Consider the following 26134-nt stretch of genomic DNA (forward strand, 5'->3'; position numbering starts at 1 on the left):
GCTTAAGGGTGCTATAAACAGTTTCGTACTAAAAACTAGGGGTATTTCCCCAGTGAGATTTACATACTGATGGAATTCCCTGCTATTTATATACCACTAAATGAAAAAGTTGATTGTTTTTTATGTTCAATGTGAAAAACATATATTGAAGTTCAATTAAAATGCCACTTTTGTCAAGATTTAAAAAAAAAAAAATGTTTTTGTGACTTCCTACTATATGGGAGGCAACTCCATAAACAGCTGATTTTCACCTGTTGCAAAAAGCACTTTGATTTGTCAGGTAAGATAGCTCCTTTCGGAGCAGGCGAACGTAGGCTGAAACTACATTTTCTTAAATCAGCCGGATAAGCTCTTCGAAATGCATATTATAAGAAATCTCAAATATATGCACAGGTTACTGATCCGTGTGTCCAAAGGTGGTCTGTTTTTAAGGTTTTTTAGGGGGAAAATGCCTAATTTCCAGCTGATAACTTGTACCAATTTGCATGTTTAAACAAGAGATGTTGGATTTTTTTTTATTTATTCAGAAAGTTCATAGAATTATCTTTCCATTGATGTATAGATATCTATATAACTATGAATATCTGACTTCTGCATGATGGGTCCACTATTACATGCCCTGTTACAGAATGACGTCACGTAAAAAACTGTTGATTGCACCCTTAAGGAACAAATACAAAATATTAGTGATGTTTTAGCACAGAAATGTGTTTGCGAATGGAGTAAAATAATTCTGAAAAATATTGTACGGCATGTATACATTAATTTAAAAGCATCAGTTTGGTATATTTAATGCAAATATTACAGATTTGTACATAGCAACCAGATATAAGAAAACCAGACTCTGTGCGAATATTGAAGTTTTTTAATTTTTTGCGACGTCATGATATTTTTATTCAATCTCTCATATATTTGGAACCAAAAGTTGCATATGAAAAGTGTAGATTTTTTCTACTTTGACCTTTACTCCTGATCAGTGTTACATAAAGTTTTATTCATTATAATATATATTTGGTACTTTTTATAGTCAAAAAGGTACACATGCCATTCCTAAGAAAAACACTATTTCAATATTTTCTCAACTCAGCTATAACTTAGTTCATAATAGTACTAGGAACAAAATCTATTTAAAGTAACTTTATTCATGCCTATTTCATAGTTTTTATTCTATTTATTTAAAAGCAACCCTATTTTATGATTTATTTTCTTTGTAAAACTGATGAAAATGTGATACAGGAAATGTTTGGGATTTGCCAGTTAAACTGTTTGCCACTGGCCAATATGCCACTACCGCGCGACATAAAAAAAGAGCTGTAGTTTCACTATTTGTGGTCACAATCCTTAAAGTAAGACATCATTTTAATCGGTATAGTGTACAGATTCAGAAAAGCTGAGAATTTTTTATATATCGCATACAAGGTTTTGCTTAAGGGTGCTATAAACAGTTTCGTACTAAAAACTAGGGGTATTTCCCCAGTGAGATTTACATACTGATGGAATTCCCTGCTATTTATATACCACTAAATGAAAAAGTTGATTGTTTTTTATGTTCAATGTGAAAAACATATATTGAAGTTCAATTAAAATGCCACTTTTGTCAAGATTTAAAAAAAAAAAATGTTTTTGTGACTTCCTACTATATGGGAGGCAACTCCATAAACAGCTGATTTTCACCTGTTGCAAAAAGCACTTTGATTTGTCAGGTAAGATAGCTCCTTTCGGAGCAGGCGAACGTAGGCTGAAACTACATTTTCTTAAATCAGCCGGATAAGCTCTTCGAAATGCATATTATAAGAAATCTCAAATATATGCACAGGTTACTGATCCGTGTGTCCAAAGGTGGTCTGTTTTTAAGGTTTTTTAGGGGGAAAATGCCTAATTTCCAGCTGATAACTTGTACCAATTTGCATGTTTAAACAAGAGATGTTGGATTTTTTTTTATTTATTCAGAAAGTTCATAGAATTATCTTTCCATTGATGTATAGATATCTATATAACTATGAATATCTGACTTCTGCATGATGGGTCCACTATTACATGCCCTGTTACAGAATGACGTCACGTAAAAAACTGTTGATTGCACCCTTAAGGAACAAATACAAAATATTAGTGATGTTTTAGCACAGAAATGTGTTTGCGAATGGAGTAAAATAATTCTGAAAAATATTGTACGGCATGTATACATTAATTTAAAAGCATCAGTTTGGTATATTTAATGCAAATATTACAGATTTGTACATAGCAACCAGATATAAGAAAACCAGACTCTGTGCGAATATTGAAGTTTTTTAATTTTTTGCGACGTCATGATATTTTTATTCAATCTCTCATATATTTGGAACCAAAAGTTGCATATGAAAAGTGTAGATTTTTTCTACTTTGACCTTTACTCCTGATCAGTGTTACATAAAGTTTTATTCATTATAATATATATTTGGTACTTTTTATAGTCAAAAAGGTACACATGCCATTCCTAAGAAAAACACTATTTCAATATTTTCTCAACTCAGCTATAACTTAGTTCATAATAGTACTAGGAACAAAATCTATTTAAAGTAACTTTATTCATGCCTATTTCATAGTTTTTATTCTATTTATTTAAAAGCAACCCTATTTTATGATTTATTTTCTTTGTAAAACTGATGAAAATGTGATACAGGAAATGTTTGGGATTTGCCAGTTAAACTGTTTGCCACTGGCCAATATGCCACTACCGCGCGACATAAAAAAAGAGCTGTAGTTTCACTATTTGTGGTCACAATCCTTAAAGTAAGACATCATTTTAATCGGTATAGTGTACAGATTCAGAAAAGCTGAGAATTTTTTTATATATCGCATACAAGGTTTTGCTTAAGGGTGCTATAAACAGTTTCGTACTAAAAACTAGGGGTATTTCCCCAGTGAGATTTACATACTGATGGAATTCCCTGCTATTTATATACCACTAAATGAAAAAGTTGATTGTTTTTTATGTTCAATGTGAAAAACATATATTGAAGTTCAATTAAAATGCCACTTTTGTCAAGATTTAAAAAAAAAAAAATGTTTTTGTGACTTCCTACTATATGGGAGGCAACTCCCTAAACAGCTGATTTTCACCTGTTGCAAAAAGCACTTTGATTTGTCAGGTAAGATAGCTCCTTTCGGAGCAGGCGAACGTAGGCTGAAACTACATTTTCTTAAATCAGCCGGATAAGCTCTTCGAAATGCATATTATAAGAAATCTCAAATATATGCACAGGTTACTGATCCGTGTGTCCAAAGGTGGTCTGTTTTTAAGGTTTTTTAGGGGGAAAATGCCTAATTTCCAGCTGATAACTTGTACCAATTTGCATGTTTAAACAAGAGATGTTGGATTTTTTTTTATTTATTCAGAAAGTTCATAGAATTATCTTTCCATTGATGTATAGATATCTATATAACTATGAATATCTGACTTCTGCATGATGGGTCCACTATTACATGCCCTGTTACAGAATGACGTCACGTAAAAAACTGTTGATTGCACCCTTAAGGAACAAATACAAAATATTAGTGATGTTTTAGCATAGAAATGTGTTTGCGAATGGAGTAAAATAATTCTGAAAAATATTGTACGGCATGTATACATTAATTTAAAAGCATCAGTTTGGTATATTTAATGCAAATATTACAGATTTGTACATAGCAACCAGATATAAGAAAACCAGACTCTGTGCGAATATTGAAGTTTTTTAATTTTTTGCGACGTCATGATATTTTTATTCAATCTCTCATATATTTGGAACCAAAAGTTGCATATGAAAAGTGTAGATTTTTTCTACTTTGACCTTTACTCCTGATCAGTGTTACATAAAGTTTTATTCATTATAATATATATTTGGTACTTTTTATAGTCAAAAAGGTACACATGCCATTCCTAAGAAAAACACTATTTCAATATTTTCTCAACTCAGCTATAACTTAGTTCATAATAGTACTAGGAACAAAATCTATTTAAAGTAACTTTATTCATGCCTATTTCATAGTTTTTATTCTATTTATTTAAAAGCAACCCTATTTTATGATTTATTTTCTTTGTAAAACTGATGAAAATGTGATACAGGAAATGTTTGGGATTTGCCAGTTAAACTGTTTGCCACTGGCCAATATGCCACTACCGCGCGACATAAAAAAAGAGCTGTAGTTTCACTATTTGTGGTCACAATCCTTAAAGTAAGACATCATTTTAATCGGTATAGTGTACAGATTCAGAAAAGCTGAGAATTTTTTATATATCGCATACAAGGTTTTGCTTAAGGGTGCTATAAACAGTTTCGTACTAAAAACTAGGGGTATTTCCCCAGTGAGATTTACATACTGATGGAATTCCCTGCTATTTATATACCACTAAATGAAAAAGTTGATTGTTTTTTATGTTCAATGTGAAAAACATATATTGAAGTTCAATTAAAATGCCACTTTTGTCAAGATTTAAAAAAAAAAAAATGTTTTTGTGACTTCCTACTATATGGGAGGCAACTCCATAAACAGCTGATTTTCACCTGTTGCAAAAAGCACTTTGATTTGTCAGGTAAGATAGCTCCTTTCGGAGCAGGCGAACGTAGGCTGAAACTACATTTTCTTAAATCAGCCGGATAAGCTCTTCGAAATGCATATTATAAGAAATCTCAAATATATGCACAGGTTACTGATCCGTGTGTCCAAAGGTGGTCTGTTTTTAAGGTTTTTTAGGGGGAAAATGCCTAATTTCCAGCTGATAACTTGTACCAATTTGCATGTTTAAACAAGAGATGTTGGATTTTTTTTTATTTATTCAGAAAGTTCATAGAATTATCTTTCCATTGATGTATAGATATCTATATAACTATGAATATCTGACTTCTGCATGATGGGTCCACTATTACATGCCCTGTTACAGAATGACGTCACGTAAAAAACTGTTGATTGCACCCTTAAGGAACAAATACAAAATATTAGTGATGTTTTAGCACAGAAATGTGTTTGCGAATGGAGTAAAATAATTCTGAAAAATATTGTACGGCATGTATACATTAATTTAAAAGCATCAGTTTGGTATATTTAATGCAAATATTACAGATTTGTACATAGCAACCAGATATAAGAAAACCAGACTCTGTGCGAATATTGAAGTTTTTTAATTTTTTGCGACGTCATGATATTTTTATTCAATCTCTCATATATTTGGAACCAAAAGTTGCATATGAAAAGTGTAGATTTTTTCTACTTTGACCTTTACTCCTGATCAGTGTTACATAAAGTTTTATTCATTATAATATATATTTGGTACTTTTTATAGTCAAAAAGGTACACATGCCATTCCTAAGAAAAACACTATTTCAATATTTTCTCAACTCAGCTATAACTTAGTTCATAATAGTACTAGGAACAAAATCTATTTAAAGTAACTTTATTCATGCCTATTTCATAGTTTTTATTCTATTTATTTAAAAGCAACCCTATTTTATGATTTATTTTCTTTGTAAAACTGATGAAAATGTGATACAGGAAATGTTTGGGATTTGCCAGTTAAACTGTTTGCCACTGGCCAATATGCCACTACCGCGCGACATAAAAAAAGAGCTGTAGTTTCACTATTTGTGGTCACAATCCTTAAAGTAAGACATCATTTTAATCGGTATAGTGTACAGATTCAGAAAAGCTGAGAATTTTTTATATATCGCATACAAGGTTTTGCTTAAGGGTGCTATAAACAGTTTCGTACTAAAAACTAGGGGTATTTCCCCAGTGAGATTTACATACTGATGGAATTCCCTGCTATTTATATACCACTAAATGAAAAAGTTGATTGTTTTTTATGTTCAATGTGAAAAACATATATTGAAGTTCAATTAAAATGCCACTTTTGTCAAGATTTAAAAAAAAAAAAATGTTTTTGTGACTTCCTACTATATGGGAGGCAACTCCATAAACAGCTGATTTTCACCTGTTGCAAAAAGCACTTTGATTTGTCAGGTAAGATAGCTCCTTTCGGAGCAGGCGAACGTAGGCTGAAACTACATTTTCTTAAATCAGCCGGATAAGCTCTTCGAAATGCATATTATAAGAAATCTCAAATATATGCACAGGTTACTGATCCGTGTGTCCAAAGGTGGTCTGTTTTTAAGGTTTTTTAGGGGGAAAATGCCTAATTTCCAGCTGATAACTTGTACCAATTTGCATGTTTAAACAAGAGATGTTGGATTTTTTTTTATTTATTCAGAAAGTTCATAGAATTATCTTTCCATTGATGTATAGATATCTATATAACTATGAATATCTGACTTCTGCTTGATGGGTCCACTATTACATGCCCTGTTACAGAATGACGTCACGTAAAAAACTGTTGATTGCACCCTTAAGGAACAAATACAAAATATTAGTGATGTTTTAGCACAGAAATGTGTTTGCGAATGGAGTAAAATAATTCTGAAAAATATTGTACGGCATGTATACATTAATTTAAAAGCATCAGTTTGGTATATTTAATGCAAATATTACAGATTTGTACATAGCAACCAGATATAAGAAAACCAGACTCTGTGCGAATATTGAAGTTTTTTAATTTTTTGCGACGTCATGATATTTTTATTCAATCTCTCATATATTTGGAACCAAAAGTTGCATATGAAAAGTGTAGATTTTTTCTACTTTGACCTTTACTCCTGATCAGTGTTACATAAAGTTTTATTCATTATAATATATATTTGGTACTTTTTATAGTCAAAAAGGTACACATGCCATTCCTAAGAAAAACACTATTTCAATATTTTCTCAACTCAGCTATAACTTAGTTCATAATAGTACTAGGAACAAAATCTATTTAAAGTAACTTTATTCATGCCTATTTCATAGTTTTTATTCTATTTATTTAAAAGCAACCCTATTTTATGATTTATTTTCTTTGTAAAACTGATGAAAATGTGATACAGGAAATGTTTGGGATTTGCCAGTTAAACTGTTTGCCACTGGCCAATATGCCACTACCGCGCGACATAAAAAAAGAGCTGTAGTTTCACTATTTGTGGTCACAATCCTTAAAGTAAGACATCATTTTAATCGGTATAGTGTACAGATTCAGAAAAGCTGAGAATTTTTTATATATCGCATACAAGGTTTTGCTTAAGGGTGCTATAAACAGTTTCGTACTAAAAACTAGGGGTATTTCCCCAGTGAGATTTACATACTGATGGAATTCCCTGCTATTTATATACCACTAAATGAAAAAGTTGATTGTTTTTTATGTTCAATGTGAAAAACATATATTGAAGTTCAATTAAAATGCCACTTTTGTCAAGATTTAAAAAAAAAAAAAATGTTTTTGTGACTTCCTACTATATGGGAGGCAACTCCATAAACAGCTGATTTTCACCTGTTGCAAAAAGCACTTTGATTTGTCAGGTAAGATAGCTCCTTTCGGAGCAGGCGAACGTAGGCTGAAACTACATTTTCTTAAATCAGCCGGATAAGCTCTTCGAAATGCATATTATAAGAAATCTCAAATATATGCACAGGTTACTGATCCGTGTGTCCAAAGGTGGTCTGTTTTTAAGGTTTTTTAGGGGGAAAATGCCTAATTTCCAGCTGATAACTTGTACCAATTTGCATGTTTAAACAAGAGATGTTGGATTTTTTTTTATTTATTCAGAAAGTTCATAGAATTATCTTTCCATTGATGTATAGATATCTATATAACTATGAATATCTGACTTCTGCATGATGGGTCCACTATTACATGCCCTGTTACAGAATGACGTCACGTAAAAAACTGTTGATTGCACCCTTAAGGAACAAATACAAAATATTAGTGATGTTTTAGCATAGAAATGTGTTTGCGAATGGAGTAAAATAATTCTGAAAAATATTGTACGGCATGTATACATTAATTTAAAAGCATCACTGAAGAGACATGTATTGTCGAAATGCGCATCTGGTGCAAGAAAATTGATACCGTTAATTTTATTACTATCACTGGGTCGATGCCTCTGCTGGTGGACTATTAGTCCCCGAGGGTATCACCAGCCCAGTAGCCAGTACTTCGGTACTGGCATGAAAATACGGCTTTTTTTGTGTTATTAAAATTTGCTGTTACAAAATGATAGAAATTATTACAAATTAAGGAATGTATCTCCCTCATGCAAAGCTCTGATTCCTTTCACGGATTTGGCTATACTTTTTGGACCTTTTGGATTATAGCTCTTCATCTTTTATATAAGCTTTGGATTTCAAATATTTTGGCCACGAGCATCACTGAAGAGACATGTATTGTCGAAATGCGCATCTGGTGCAAGAAAATTGATACCGTTAATTTTATTACTATCACTGGGTCGATGCCTCTGCTGGTGGACTATTAGTCCCCGAGGGTATCACCAGCCCAGTAGCCAGTACTTCGGTACTGGCATGAAAATACGGCTTTTTTTGTGTTATTAAAATTTGCTGTTACAAAATGATAGAAATTATTACAAATTAAGGAATGTATCTCCCTCATGCAAAGCTCTGATTCCTTTCACGGATTTGGCTATACTTTTTGGACCTTTTGGATTATAGCTCTTCATCTTTTATATAAGCTTTGGATTTCAAATATTTTGGCCACGAGCATCACTGAAGAGACATGTATTGTCGAAATGCGCATCTGGTGCAAGAAAATTGATACCGTTAATTTTATTACTATCACTGGGTCGATGCCTCTGCTGGTGGACTATTAGTCCCCGAGGGTATCACCAGCCCAGTAGCCAGTACTTCGGTACTGGCATGAAAATACGGCTTTTTTTGTGTTATTAAAATTTGCTGTTACAAAATGATAGAAATTATTACAAATTAAGGAATGTATCTCCCTCATGCAAAGCTCTGATTCCTTTCACGGATTTGGCTATACTTTTTGGACCTTTTGGATTATAGCTCTTCATCTTTTATATAAGCTTTGGATTTCAAATATTTTGGCCACGAGCATCACTGAAGAGACATGTATTGTCGAAATGCGCATCTGGTGCAAGAAAATTGATACCGTTAATTTTATTACTATCACTGGGTCGATGCCTCTGCTGGTGGACTATTAGTCCCCGAGGGTATCACCAGCCCAGTAGCCAGTACTTCGGTACTGGCATGAAAATACGGCTTTTTTTGTGTTATTAAAATTTGCTGTTACAAAATGATAGAAATTATTACAAATTAAGGAATGTATCTCCCTCATGCAAAGCTCTGATTCCTTTCACGGATTTGGCTATACTTTTTGGACCTTTTGGATTATAGCTCTTCATCTTTTATATAAGCTTTGGATTTCAAATATTTTGGCCACGAGCATCACTGAAGAGACATGTATTGTCGAAATGCGCATCTGGTGCAAGAAAATTGATACCGTTAATTTTATTACTATCACTGGGTCGATGCCTCTGCTGGTGGACTATTAGTCCCCGAGGGTATCACCAGCCCAGTAGCCAGTACTTCGGTACTGGCATGAAAATACGGCTTTTTTTGTGTTATTAAAATTTGCTGTTACAAAATGATAGAAATTATTACAAATTAAGGAATGTATCTCCCTCATGCAAAGCTCTGATTCCTTTCACGGATTTGGCTATACTTTTTGGACCTTTTCGATTATAGCTCTTCATCTTTTATATAAGCTTTGGATTTCAAATATTTTGGCCACGAGCATCACTGAAGAGACATGTATTGTCGAAATGCGCATCTGGTGCAAGAAAATTGATACCGTTAATTTTATTACTATCACTGGGTCGATGCCTCTGCTGGTGGACTATTAGTCCCCGAGGGTATCACCAGCCCAGTAGCCAGTACTTCGGTACTGGCATGAAAATACGGCTTTTTTTGTGTTATTAAAATTTGCTGTTACAAAATGATAGAAATTATTACAAATTAAGGAATGTATCTCCCTCATGCAAAGCTCTGATTCCTTTCACGGATTTGGCTATACTTTTTGGACCTTTTGGATTATAGCTCTTCATCTTTTATATAAGCTTTGGATTTCAAATATTTTGGCCACGAGCATCACTGAAGAGACATGTATTGTCGAAATGCGCATCTGGTGCAAGAAAATTGATACCGTTAATTTTATTACTATCACTGGGTCGATGCCTCTGCTGGTGGACTATTAGTCCCCGAGGGTATCACCAGCCCAGTAGCCAGTACTTCGGTACTGGCATGAAAATACGGCTTTTTTTGTGTTATTAAAATTTGCTGTTACAAAATGATAGAAATTATTACAAATTAAGGAATGTATCTCCCTCATGCAAAGCTCTGATTCCTTTCACGGATTTGGCTATACTTTTTGGACCTTTTGGATTATAGCTCTTCATCTTTTATATAAGCTTTGGATTTCAAATATTTTGGCCACGAGCATCACTGAAGAGACATGTATTGTCGAAATGCGCATCTGGTGCAAGAAAATTGATACCGTTAATTTTATTACTATCACTGGGTCGATGCCTCTGCTGGTGGACTATTAGTCCCCGAGGGTATCACCAGCCCAGTAGCCAGTACTTCGGTACTGGCATGAAAATACGGCTTTTTTTGTGTTATTAAAATTTGCTGTTACAAAATGATAGAAATTATTACAAATTAAGGAATGTATCTCCCTCATGCAAAGCTCTGATTCCTTTCACGGATTTGGCTATACTTTTTGGACCTTTTGGATTATAGCTCTTCATCTTTTATATAAGCTTTGGATTTCAAATATTTTGGCCACGAGCATCACTGAAGAGACATGTATTGTCGAAATGCGCATCTGGTGCAAGAAAATTGATACCGTTAATTTTATTACTATCACTGGGTCGATGCCTCTGCTGGTGGACTATTAGTCCCCGAGGGTATCACCAGCCCAGTAGCCAGTACTTCGGTACTGGCATGAAAATACGGCTTTTTTTGTGTTATTAAAATTTGCTGTTACAAAATGATAGAAATTATTACAAATTAAGGAATGTATCTCCCTCATGCAAAGCTCTGATTCCTTTCACGGATTTGGCTATACTTTTTGGACCTTTTGGATTATAGCTCTTCATCTTTTATATAAGCTTTGGATTTCAAATATTTTGGCCACGAGCATCACTGAAGAGACATGTATTGTCGAAATGCGCATCTGGTGCAAGAAAATTGATACCGTTAATTTTATTAAAAGCATCAGTTTGGTATATTTAATGCAAATATTACAGATTTGTACATAGCAACCAGATATAAGAAAACCAGACTCTGTGCGAATATTGAAGTTTTTTAATTTTTTGCGACGTCATGATATTTTTATTCAATCTCTCATATATTTGGAACCAAAAGTTGCATATGAAAAGTGTAGATTTTTTCGACTTTGACCTTTACTCCTGATCAGTGTTACATAAAGTTTTATTCATTATAATATATATTTGGTACTTTTTATAGTCAAAAAGGTACACATGCCATTCCTAAGAAAAACACTATTTCAATATTTTCTCAACTCAGCTATAACTTAGTTCATAATAGTACTAGGAACAAAATCTATTTAAAGTAACTTTATTCATGCCTATTTCATAGTTTTTATTCTATTTATTTAAAAGAAACCCTATTTTATGATTTATTTTCTTTGTAAAACTGATGAAAATGTGATACAGGAAATGTTTGGGATTTGCCAGTTAAACTGTTTGCCACTGGCCAATATGCCACTACCGCGCGACATAAAAAAAGAGCTGTAGTTTCACTATTTGTGGTCACAATCCTTAAAGTAAGACATCATTTTAATCGGTATAGTGTACAGATTCAGAAAAGCTGAGAATTTTTTATATATCGCATACAAGGTTTTGCTTAAGGGTGCTATAAACAGTTTCGTACTAAAAACTAGGGGTATTTCCCCAGTGAGATTTACATACTGATGGAATTCCCTGCTATTTATATACCACTAAATGAAAAAGTTGATTGTTTTTTATGTTCAATGTGAAAAACATATATTGAAGTTCAATTAAAATGCCACTTTTGTCAAGATTTAAAAAAAAAAAATGTTTTTGTGACTTCCTACTATATGGGAGGCAACTCCATAAACAGCTGATTTTCACCTGTTGCAAAAAGCACTTTGATTTGTCAGGTAAGATAGCTCCTTTCGGAGCAGGCGAACGTAGGCTGAAACTACATTTTCTTAAATCAGCCGGATAAGCTCTTCGAAATGCATATTATAAGAAATCTCAAATATATGCACAGGTTACTGATCCGTGTGTCCAAAGGTGGTCTGTTTTTAAGGTTTTTTAGGGGGAAAATGCCTAATTTCCAGCTGATAACTTGTACCAATTTGCATGTTTAAACAAGAGATGTTGGATTTTTTTTTATTTATTCAGAAAGTTCATAGAATTATCTTTCCATTGATGTATAGATATCTATATAACTATGAATATCTGACTTCTGCATGATGGGTCCACTATTACATGCCCTGTTACAGAATGACGTCACGTAAAAAACTGTTGATTGCACCCTTACACCAGGTGTAAAAAAGGGGGGTCAATATTCCTTGACTCTTCAATACCTTGAATTTTTTACTTAACCCATTGTAAAAATTGTGGAAAGTCTTTTAAGAAGTAGAACAAACAAGAAAAATATCAACAAAACTGATCTTGATATTGAAAGTTTATGTTCCTGTAGTCCAAAATGAAATTTTCAAGTATTTTCTATCAAAGTCATACATTACAGTCAGTTTAAATTGAGCTGTGAAATTTGTAATATAAGTCACATTATGCTCAGATAGGATGTTTCTGACTTCAAATTGACTAAGGATTAAGAATAAAGCAAAGCAAAGATTTCTGAGCAACTTTTTTGGCTCTTTAGGTGTCAGACCACCAATTACTCCCTCCAATTTAGAACGTATGTAAAAGTAGTCCTACTTTGACACAAAATAGTGCTTTTGATGTCATTGTTTACTTAAACTAACCAACAAATTTGCAGAAATGAAACTTTTGGTGAAAGGGAAATATATTTAGACCATTTTGAGCCAAAATTCACTTGTCTATGAGTTGCATTAAAAATTCAGGATGAATGCGCTACATAGTACACTAATTTAAGATTTCCAGAAAACCGGGAGTTATTTTGGTAGTACCTGTCTTTTCAAAATCAGAAATTTGTTACAAGACTTTAAACATTGGTTGAAAATTGGCATGTAGGAAGGTGATACATGTACAATTCAGGATATACCTGGTTTCCTTGAAGTTAAACTTAAGGTAAAATATTTAGAAAGCTGTGAAAATTGCAAAATTTGGTTGAACAGATAGGGATTTTTAATTGGTGGTCTGACACCTTATGAAACTATTAAGCGGGATAATAGTCTTTGAAACTATTGACTGGCAAATAGTCTGTGGAATGAAATAGCACATCTTTCACATTATTTTTTATATAGAAAAAAACGTACTGAGGTATAATAAATTAGTCTTGTTACTGATATTCATATGACAATTCAAAGTGGCAAGTTAATGTCTTTTTAATCTTGATAAGCCAATGAAGGAATAACAACATTCAATAAGATATTTCTGCACTTATCAGTATCCATTTTTTCCTGATTAGTTGATTTTGTTGTATCTCCTCAATAACTCTTCTCAATGAAATAAATATATAATAGACATGGCTATATCATTAATACTTATATATCATTTATTACTGCATTTCTTAAAATTATTTCGTACTGTTACAAATATTATTTACTTATAATTAGATTTATATCTCACTGATGTTTTTTATAATGTGATATATTTTTTCAATACATGATATGGTGAATAAAAAATGATGTGTTTAAGAATTTATATTATCCTAGAAGCCGTATCTTCTTTTTGAAATAAAGTAATTTAATTAGAAATGTTCTAATGAATTTGCTATGTTATTTGAACAATTTAATGTATTGAATATTCTAATGAATAAATGTATGATAATTTTTATAAGTTCTAATATTAATCTTGATTTTATTGTTGTTATTCCTATCTACTGTAATTGTAAGATCAAACATTGGTTTAAGGACAGAAACCCAGTCGACAGTGGTGAAGAGAATTTCAGCAAAACAAAGTGGATAAATTTGATAGAAGCCCGATTATCCATTAGCTTCACTTTCGCTATGAAGATAATGTCCTTTCGCGAAATAGTTAAAAGTTTAGTGGCTATGTCGAGCTATTCTATATAATGAATCATATGTAATATCATATATGCCATATCGTGACTTACATATAAAAATTGGCATATGGGTCAGTTGACAAAAGTAGAGTTTCTCCTAGTTGAAACGATTATCTAGGAAATAATTTCCTTGAAAGAGTGTTACTGCTCACAAAATAGCTATTAAACCAAGAGTTCGCGGTGAAGAACTTGCAAACATTCCTTCGAAAGTTTTACGGACTTTTTCAGGAGATGGTTTGTCGTTATGGAATATTTGTTTCACAGATGACGATAATATTTCTCAATCGTCGTCATAAAAGAGGGACAAAAGATACCAGAGGGACAGTCAAACTCATAAATCGTAGATAAACTGACAACGCCATATTTAAAAATGAAAAGGACGAACAGACAAACAAATACACATGACACAACATAGAAAACAAAACAATACTACCTCCTTTTCCATAAATGTGAATTATTAAATAAGACTTATCAACGGGATTATATTTAACAAGCCAGTATCCACATATGGAGCAACAAGATCTATACATGAGACAATCTCCGGTTGTTGATGGGGTTCGTGTTGTTCAGTCTTCAAGTTTTGTTTTCCGTACTTCTGTTTTTATCCTCTTTTTACCAGATCGTTGTCATATTTTTTAGTAATGGTTTTGGATATCCCGTTCGTATCGTTTGGCTCAAGTAGGTACATATGTCTATTTTTTCTTGTTATAATCGGATAATTTACAAAAAGAGTGAAAGCCAGTATAAGTCATATTCGCTTTTGTTTGAACATGAGATTAAACAAATCAAATTAATCAAGTAAGAATGTCCGACTGATTATTACTATTTGTGGCATTTCTGCTTGATTGTAAGAATACATATTGTTAGGATTAAATCGAGGAAACATAGGTTTACAGGTGTTACAACCATATAAATTTACTTCGAATAGCTAGATCCAATTCCAAAACTAGCATGAACAGTCTATGGAAGAAGCGTATCGATAAAAACGTTTCTTACATCACATAGCGATATTGTCTAATATCAATCGTAAATATGCAGACATTACATGCGGAAAATGTTGTTTTCGGCAACGAAAAATTAAGAAAATACTAATTTTAAAACTTATTGTTCAAATATAAACAACAATTGAGTCAACATATACATTTAGGAGTTAGTTAGAAGCTAAAGTTTATGTCCGTGTAAAATTTGAAGTGCTGTATTTTTATGCCCCACCTACGATAGCAGAGGGGCATTATGTTTTTTGGTCTGTGCGTCCGTTCGTCCATCTGTCCGTTCGTCCGTTCGTTTGTCCGTCTGTTCGTCTGTCTGTCCCGCTTCAGGTTAAAGTTTTTGTTCAAGGTAGTTTTTGATGAAGTTGAAGTCTAATCAACTTGAAACTTACTACACATGTTCCTTATTATATGATATTTCTAATTTTTTAACCAAATTAAACTTTTGACCCCAATTTCACGGTCCACGGAACATAGAAAATAAAAGTGCATGTTTCAAGTTAAAGTTTTTGGTCAAGGTAGTTTTTGATGAAGTTGAAGTCCAATCCACTTGAAACTTAGTCCTTATGATATCATCTTTCTAATTGTAATGCCTAATTATATTTCTTATCCAATTTCATGGTCCATTGAACATGGAAAATGAAAGTGCGAGTGGGGCATCCGTGTACTTTGGACACATTCTTGTTCTTATATACATAAATAAACAAATTTAGTTCTTTTATCAATGCGATACTTTTAAAATATCATAGCGGTGTTTTTGTTATAACAATATTAGTACTTATTAGTTTTAATATTAGATTGTTGTACCCATATTTTGACAATTTTACCTATGATGTCTGTCTTTTACACGTATCGTTATAAATATGACAGAATTTGATGAGAATGTCATACACGTGAGAATTTTAGCTATAAAACCAGGTTCAATCCACCATTTTCAAAATTTGAAAATGCCACTACCGAGTCAGAAATATGACAGTTGGTAACCATTCGTTTGGTGTGTTTTATCATTGAATTTTACCATTTGATAAGGGACTTTCTGTTTTGAATTTTCCTTGAAGTTCACTATTTTTGTGATTTTACTTCTTAGTAGTATTGTATGTAAATAAGCAGTTTTAAGACCATTGCTTAAATTCAATTTTTTTTGGTAATATCTTACAAATAAGGGTTTAATAAACAATGCCGTAATCAAATAACTAAGTATCAAAATGATTGTTCACATTATATAACATTTAGCAAATTTCAAAATGAACGCACCGAAATAATATATATCCTATATGCTCGCAACGCACGCATGGAAGATTTTCTTTATTGATAACAATGCAACTAACTTGTGACAAAGATGAATCATACTGTCCTTGTTCAGACAAAATCTGACCTGTACTTTTGAATCTCCTTTTTTTGTACAAAATAGACCGTTGGTTTGCCTGTTTAAATGGTTTAACACTAGTTATGTGTTTGTTCTTATATAGCGTGGTGTTCACTGTGAACCAAGGCACAGTTTTTAAGGCCCTTCTTTGATCTATAATGGTTTACTTGAATCAAATTATTCCTTTGATGGAAAGTTGTCTCATTCGAACTCATGCACCATCTTCTTATATCTATAAATCTTTAAAATTTCCCCTTATAAATAATTGCTTTTCAGTCCTCAAACTGAAATCTAAATTTATAAATATAGAAAAGATATATACACATTTCTAACGTCAAAAGACATTAACATCTTATTTATTTGTGTTCTGAACATTTGTTTTTAGTACTCATTGAAGAAATGAATTTATAACAAGCGATACGGATTGTTATTTTGCACTAAGAAATGTTCGCGTATTTATACGATCGGTTACTAGTAAAAAACGAAAGTCAAATCTCTTAGGCAACAATAAATCGGAATACCCTCACGGTCATCGCAATATATTTTCTATATTAACAAGTATTCCATACTTACTAACATTCTAATTACAAAAAAACTACATTTTGAATTACTGCAATGAAAGCTCATTGAAGCCGTGTATAATCAGATAAATTAAGTTAGGTTATACGGATATTAAAATAATTAAAAATGCGTTAATAATAAAGCTTTTGTTTAAATGTAAATTTATACAATTGTTCATATTTTATCCTCTCAAAAAGAATAGTGACATGTTGTAAAGACAGGTACATTAAAGTCATGCACAAGCTCCGTACGTCAGACGAGCGTTTACTCTACATAAGATTATAATGGGGTTTTCAAAAAGCCGTTAAAACCCATGAATGAAATACATAAAAATGAAATGTGCTAAATCAACCAATATTCATCGTTTTCTGTGGTACAAATATCTTGTTCTCCAAATAAATTCAACATTTAATTACTTGCAATCAACAGGAAATGTCTAGTCCAAAAAAATGTGTATGCCGTATCATTCGGAACTTCCACCAGAAGTACAAGTACAGGTACTCTGCTACGTCCACTTGTATTTTTGTTAATCTGATGACTAAAGCCCTTTTCAACTGATTTTTATAGTTAGTTCTTATGTTGTACTGTTTAACCACTGTCCCAGGTTGGATGGATGGTTTGGATCCCGCTAACATATTTAACCCCGCCACATTATGTATGTATTTGCCTTTCTCCAAGACAGGAGCATGTAATTTCAGTGTAACAAATTTGTTTTCTTTAATTTTTTTGTTAAATAAATAAGGCCGATAGTGTTCTCGTTTGAATTGTTTTACATTGTCATTTCAGGGCCTTTTATAACTGACTATGCGGTATGGGCTTTGGTAATTGTTGAAGGTTGTACGGTGGCCAATAATTGAAAATTAAGGTCTTTCCGCTAGGCGAATAAAGACCTTATTGTTAAGGTCTTTCCTCTACGCGAGGAAAGACCTTATGATAAAGGCTTTTCTCTACTCGAGGAAAGACCTTATTGTTTTTCTCATGGTTTTTTTCCTTTTTTTTTACTTCGAGCAATTTTTTAACATGGAATCCCCCCGTTTCTATTTAAGTTATTAAGACCTAATATGGACCATCAGTAGGTATCATCATGAAGTATTACCAGATGATGTTGTGTAGGATTTCATCATCCCCTGTAGAAGTTATCCTTGTAAGCCTTATAAGGAGTTATTTCCCTTAAAAAAATATAAATAATTTTTGAAAAATTCTATTTGAGAACCTTCACCAATAATCTTTAATTCATGTGACCTTTAATATGCACCCAAGGTCAAAGGTCACCGCAGAGCCAAAAAAAAAACAAACAAAACGTTGCAATTTCAAGCTTACATATTAGGAAAACGATAAGACTTTGCTGCATACATACTGTTTGCAAGGTTGAATATCATCAACTAATGCAACATTTAATGACATATAGCTATATCTTATGGTCAATATTCTTACCTGTGAGCATTTAGCTAAAAACAACAGAAAAAGTGGTTATCATGATAACAATAGATGATATAACTAAAACGACAAGAATTGTATGCTTTACATCCCAGCCAACACCACATAAAGTAGATTGTCTTTGGACTTGTTCACTTTGGTTAACATTAGAATTATCTACTTGTATGCTGTCTGCATCATGGACATTTTTACCATTAGACCTCATATTTCCCTCTACATGTAAAAGTTTTTCTTCATCGCTCCTTTCTTCGTTAGGTAACAACCCAATATCGTTCGTTGTCCACATTCTGAATTGCACACACTCAAAGAAATCAATTCTAATTATTGCTATACCTGACGAATAACAGTTTTATTTAAAGCCGGTACGTAATATAGCAAAGTAAAATAACCTCTGTAAGAGGAAGTCAATCCGCATGATTACAAAAAAACGTCATATTTAATTTAAAGATTCATCGAACAATTACTTCTTTTCAACGACTAAAAATTGAAAAAAAAAATGTTTCCTCCTTTTTTCCATATTTTCCCATTAAGTTGTTTGTAAGCAAATATAGGTCTCCAAACAAGTTTTCAATGCATAGTCATGTTGATAATGTCAATAAATTAGAATTAAAAAAAACTAGCAAATATACTGAACTCCGATGAAAATTTTAAAACGGAAAGACCCTAATCAAATGGCAAGTTCAAAAGCTCTAACACACCAAACGGGTGAATAACGACTGTTATATTCCAGACTTGGTACAGTAATTTTCTGAAGTAGAAAATGAACAGGCCAGCTGAAGTACGATTACGGGTGCGAGAGTTTCTCGCTACATTGAAGACCCATTGGTGGCCTTCAACTGTTGTCTGCTTTGACACATTCCCTATTTCCCTTCTCAATTCTATGTAATTCAAATTGCTTTTAAAAAAAACTATATAACTACACAAGTATACGCTTAGTATAAAAAAGAAGATGTGGTATGATTGCCAATGAGACAACCATCCACAAAAGACAAAAATGACACAAACATTAACAATTATAGGTCATTTAGTACATCATTTATACTAGTCTGTTTTGTAACTGATATCAGTACACATAAGTGGTATATGCATACACAACTAAAAGTGGTTTTCTTTTTTTCAGTTTATTGGTCATTACATTTACCTAAATCGAACACTGTTGGGTCACTTATTCTAAAAACATTTCTGCCTCATTCTGGAAGTTTCACATTTGATTTTCAACCAGAACGAGAAATATACGTCGATAAGATTTGCGATGACAGCAACTCAAAAAATGATTTGATGGCGTACCGGTTAATTTGCAACTCAACTCATGATAATATTCAATGTGAATCTCGCAGTTTATGTATTGGATATTGTAACACTCACTACATAAGTACATCAATGTCGTCCCTTGTTCAATACAACATTCATAGTATTTGTGTGGAAGCTGGAGGATTGATTGTACTAGTAGAGGATTAATTTGGTGGGAATCCTTCTTTTTTTCTCTTTTTTTTTTACTTATTTGATATATAAACTCATACTTAAAATTATCAAACAAAATTTAATTTAGTATCCAAAGGACAAGGTATGATAAGGCCTGTTTTGGCCCCCTGTTCGGAAAGCTATTTATTATGTTAAAATATTTCCTGAGGTTTGAAGTTTGTTTGGATGAAATTCCAAACCCTTATTTTAGCATCTGGGTGAAGTGAGGGGGGGGGGGGGGACTTTCTGCTATTATTCAAATATTGTAGTTTTTATTCACTTTGCAGGTGTTCCGTTCAATAATTTTTTTAGTTTTTTCGTGCTTGAGTCAACATGACCAAGGAATGTTTTATTTCAATGTCATGAGAACTGTTTTTGCTGTCTAAATCGCCAGAATTTTCTATGTGTCATGTAGGCGCACGCTATCAAATTTTAAGAAACTATGACCAAAAATTGTATTTTTGCCTTCTTTTGGCGTTTTTGATGCCCTTTTACTCCCTCACCTCACCAATGTTATGAATTTAATGGTTTTGAAGTTCATTCAAACAAACCTCAAACCTATAGGAATATTTTAACGTGATCAGTAGCTTTCAAAAACAAAATTTGACAAAATGAGTAAATAGGGGGACCAAAAAAAGGCCTTAACGTACCTTGTCCTTTGAATTATTAGACCAAAGAAAAATTTGTTCTTTGACAAAAAAAAATAAGATTTTAAGATTTGACCTAAGTGAACATGTTGTAACTGATTTCTTTAAAACTGTAAAATGAATTGGAAATCATAGTTTTAATAACAAGAATGGACATTATTTATCTTCATGATCTTACAACTTTAAAGATATTGCGAACTCAAAATAGGGATATAAAAGAAGGCTAAAAACTGAAAACAAACGGAAGTAGAACATGGTGTATTATATTATATGGCAGGGTAAAACACCAAAATTATTTACAATGAATCTTAATTTACAAGTTTATCCTTTTGAAGTTTAGTTTCGAATAATGGATAATTTCATTTTTTTTTTAATTATGGATCGTTAAAAACTAAACTAACAGTGCAATAAAAACATGTCCGATTCAATAAAAATCATCTGCTAGTTAAGTTAAGGATTATCCGCTCTGTTCATCAAACTGTTTTGTAGCAGCAGAAATCTCGGACACTCGTCAACTTGCATTAACTTTTACCGTTGTACCTTGACACTTACACACGTATGTTGTAGCACCACAATTCTGCTATAGAAAACAAGGGTTCATTTTATTATTTTTTTAAGGTATTTCGAATATTTCCTTTCATTCATACACGAGAGGTTTTTGATCCTATTACAGGATATTATCATGTTTTGGAAACGTTGATCGGTTTTACATGGATTGTAGAAAAAAAGTTAGTTAAAATGACGATATAAGCAAGTATATATATATAAATATGCTAGACGAGAACATACTTTATTTGTTATATAAGAAATTCCAGAGTACCTGTATTTAAAAATGGTTGGAAATATATGAATAATAAAATTAACGGTACCAATTTTCTTGCACCAGATGCGCATTTCGACAATACAAGTCTCTTCAGTGATGCTCGTGGCCAAAATATTTGAAATCCAAAGCTTATATGAAAGATGAAGAGCTATAATCCAAACGTTCAAAAAAGTTTAGCCAAATCCGTGAAAGGAATATCAATAATGGGGTCATTTTTATGAATTTCCTGTTGACCAAACTTTGAATTTTTCGAAAAACTAAGGATTTTCTTTTCCCAGGCATAGATTACTCTAGCTGTATTTGGCACAACTTTTTGGAATTTTGGACCCTCAATGCTATTCAACTTTGTACTTGTTTGGCTTTATAAATATTTTGATATGAGCGTCACTGATGAGTCTTTTGTAGACGAAACGCGCGTCTGGCGTACAACATTATAATCCTGGTACCTTTGATAACTAATTTCACAACTGGGTCGATGCCACAACTGGTAGGCGTTTCGTCTCCGAGGGTATCACCAGCCCAGTAGTCAACACTGGTGTTGACATGAATATCAATAATAAGGTCATTTTTATAAATTTCCTGTTGACCAAACTTTGAATTTTTCGAAAAACTAAGGATTTTCTTATCCCAGGCATAGATTACCATAGCTGTATTTGGCACATCTTTTTGGAATTTTGGATCCTCAATGCTCTTCAACTTTGTACTTGTTTGGCTTTATAAATATTTTGATATGAGCGTCACTGATAAGTCTTTTGTAGACGAAACGCGCGTCTGGCGTACAAAATTATAATCCTGGTACCTTTGATAACTAATTACACCACTGGGTCGATGCCACTACTGGTAGACGTTTCGTCCCGAGGGTATCACCAGCCCAGTAGTCAACACTGGTGTTGACATGAATATCAATAATGTGGTCATTTTTATAAATTTCCTGTTGACCAAACTTTGAATTTTTCGAAAAACTAAGGATTTTCTTATCCCAGGCATAGATTACCTTAGCTGTATTTGGCACAACGTTTTGGAATTTTGGATCTTCAATGCTCTTCAACTTTGTACTTGTTTGGCTTTATAAATATTTTGATATGAGCGTCACTGATGAATCTTTTGTAGACGAAATGCGCATCTGGCGTACAAAATTATAATCCTGGTACCTTTGATAACTATTTCCGATTTTACATCTTAAATTAAGAAAAAACATTAATTATGTGTGGTAAGGCAATATTTTTATCTTTTATGTTTATTAAGATTTTATGTAATTAGAATATAAACTGGATATTAAAGTTATTATAACTTGTAGTCTGCTAGTTTATTCAGGTAGAACATTTCCTATTGTTTATATCTTCTCTATTGGTCACTATGATTTAGGTGGGTATCTATTGTTTAACTATTCTTTGTTCTGGTCAATTGGCACAAAGTATTTATATGAAGTGCGAGCCATTTTCTACAGCTCTATTGGAATTTGTTATAATCTTTAGTAATTTCATCCCAACTCCTTTGTTCTAACAGGGGTGATCTGAGCCGAATCACCCCTACCAGATCACCCCAGTTTGAGTTTCGTTGTAATGCATGCTTTCCTTTGTTCTGTAACATTTTGGCGGCAACGTCATGTCAAATCCACTATAAAACTTTTAATAAATTATTTGGAAAAGTCTTTCTAGCAAAATTCACAAAGAAAAATTCCTGTGTATACGCTTGAGTTCAAACTCAAAACCTTTATCATATCAAGCCACGACACATACCACTACATCAGGAAAACTGGATACAAACTATCGGTTATTTAAAGGAAGCCAAATCTTTTAATAAGTGGGGAGAGTTGGCAGACCTTTATTCAGTGGGGTTTAAACCTTTTCCGATTACAAGTGAGTTCTCAGACTGATTGTTCAATTTGATTTTACCCTTTTTCAAAAGTGTGGCAGTCGGTAAACAAGAGTTATTCGATTTTATTATAAAGTGGCGATATAGTGTGGGCCCATTTGCAAGTGGGGTGAGTTGACATTGTTTGATATCTACTCATCGTGTTCGGGGGTCATAAAGGGATATATATCATATAGTAATATATTAAGTATATCAAGAATTTGTATAGATGATTTTATGAATTGTAAAAGGGTTTTCGTCTAATATAAAACAAATGGGATGTAAAATAGGTATCCCACTCGGACTTGGTGTGTCAGTGTTAGATCATCCCCTGGCCTCCGGCCATCGGGGTTATCTTACACTGACACACTGCGTCCATGGGGGATAACTATTACTGAAATAGTCTAGGACTATCATATTTTTTATAAGGTCAGTTTAATAGAGGTCGGTTATTTACAAACGTATCAACCGTATCGTATACGTTGACGTATCCGCATCTGCAGATATATAAAAAAATATTATGTGATCCCGAGCTTATTAATAAGACCGTACTTCATTTAAATAAAAACTAATTGGAATCTCTTCGAAACAATCAAACATTCACTTTCAATATTTCTGATAGTGGTGTTTTGTAAAAAATAAAAGGGGGTCCATCAAACTACTTTAACATGCCTTTAAAAAGGAGCAAATGTAGGGCAGGTACACGAACATAGTACACAATCCTTAACTAATATAGTTAAAAATATTTCAAGATCTTATATGAATAAAAAAAAAATCAAATGTACTACTTATATACATGTAAGGAAAGTTGAATATTGTTTGTTTGCGATTTTATCATGAAAGGTAATAAGAAGTACTGAGTATCACTCTATTTGTCAATCACCAATTGACAATTTCAATTTTGTCAATGCTATGTGACCACAAGTTCATACACAAACAAACGATTTTACCGTATTCACTCCTATCATGCCTGTAAACTGTTCCAACTATCCGGAATATCTTTTAAAGTAGGGTTAAATATTCCACAAAAACTCGATATTTCCATTTCTGCATTATAAATGAATCAGTCGCCCATTTGCATTATTGAAAAGAACAGAAAATTTAAATTCGGGATCATATACTGTTTTTTTGGTATGTCTGCAGACGCGGAGATGAGAGGTCAAAGGCGTGGTCATTGCTGGGGACGTCATCGCTGGGGACGTCATCGCTGAGAACGTTAGTCCACGGAGAGAACGCTAAGGAGAGATATCTGTGTCTGTATTATATATTTGAGATGTGTCATAGTTATCTCGCTTTAAATAAGTTTTAGATTCAATTCAATTCAAAGCTTTATTGCCGTACATACTCCAGTGATACCTATTCAATTTCTGATGATGCTTACATTCTGGTGACAACAGTCATCTCAGAAACAATTCTTCGTTTAAATAGAGCATGCAACGGGACATTAGATGGAAAGACGACTTGACATAATGATTCAAATGGACGATAAATCTGCAAGGTGGAATCAATTCAATATATGTCATGCGACAAGGTGGAAACAATTCAATATATGTCATGTGATTTATTTAGGGATGAATCTTGTCTTTACAAAACCGCCAATGTTAAATTAAGTCACAATAAAACAAATAATAATATAACATTAAAATACCATAAAAACAAGTAAAGACACACTACAGAAGTTGTTGTCAAGTCGAAAAGGATTGGACACTAAAATAACTAAAGAAAAAAGGTTAAGTCAGAATAAGGAATATTTGTTTTATACCAAAATATGAAGATATGTCAGATGATTCTAGTTAGAATATAAACTGAATTGTTGGATAAGGACCTAATATGTACTCATATATTTGATGTCAATGAGATAACTCATTGTGAACGAATTGCCGTTTTTTACGTTTGACTTATTGGTTGTTGAACGTTACAAAGTAAAATTTTACTTTGACTATAAAGAAATAACAGTAAAAGTTATGGTGCACACTGAATAACCTGCTACGCAATGTGATTTCGAGAAGACAGAAAAATAGTTACAGCTATTTCTTATAATCTAATTTTGAATTCCATTTTTATGGATTAAATCATGAAAAAAACGTTGATGACAGCCAAAAAATGTAGATGAGCAAACAGACAAAATCTTTCAGTTATTAGGAGACGTGTTACATCCAAATCTAAATTATTTTAAAATACATGATTTCAGAGCATGTTTCTTGCCACGACGATATCACTAAAATTGAGAAAGGAAATGGTGAATATGTCAAAGCGACAACCACCCGACCATAGAGCAAACAACAGCCGAAGGCAACCAATGGGTCTTCAATGTAGCGAGAATTCCCGCACCCGTAGGTGTCCTTCAGCTGGCCCCTAAAATATGCAGATTATACATATAAATTCTAACAAAAGTTTTGTTTTGTAATTCGAATGTGATGGTACAATACAATATAATGTATTAGTATGTCTAAAGACTAAACCTTCTTATTGACATGTGTTAGTACCCAATTCACAAATAATCCAGATGGCCACGTAATTACCGTCGACGTCAACATCGTCAATAACACTTCTCTGCGAAATGGGTGATAAAAAAATATCGGACTAAATGCATCAATTGAGAATACTGATGGATACAGTCGATGATTATGTCATTCAAAGATCTAAACACTAGAAAGAAGACGTATATACTCTTTCCGAATGTGAGGTCGTTGATACAAATCAGAATTAAGAAATTGGATGGGTATTTCAGTATCCATGCCACGTCAATCTTGTAGAACCCAAAATGTTGCAAATCACTTTTCCTTCCTCCATGAAAAATATGGTGTTGTCACTGTAGATGAAGCCCCAAACAACATCGTTTTCGTGTGAAAATCTCATTACACAAACTGCTTGATAAATG

The 26134-nt window shown here is 32.8% G+C and overlaps 1 protein-coding gene across 1 annotated transcript in view; it reads left to right on the forward strand.

Annotated features, from left to right (window-relative positions):
* LOC139504603 (myb-like protein X) overlaps positions 1-25020 on the forward strand; it is a 68191-nt gene extending 43171 nt beyond the window's left edge. Inside the window, exon 9 of the mRNA XM_071294657.1 lies at positions 24785-25020. The gene's annotated coding sequence lies outside the window, so the exon portion shown is untranslated. The remainder of the gene's footprint in view (positions 1-24784) is intronic.
* The last annotated feature ends 1114 nt before the right edge of the window (positions 25021-26134 follow it).

The sequence above is a fragment of the Mytilus edulis genome, chromosome 1 (genome assembly GCF_963676685.1).
Source record: "Mytilus edulis chromosome 1, xbMytEdul2.2, whole genome shotgun sequence".
NCBI classification, from domain to species: Eukaryota; Metazoa; Mollusca; class Bivalvia; order Mytilida; family Mytilidae; genus Mytilus; species Mytilus edulis.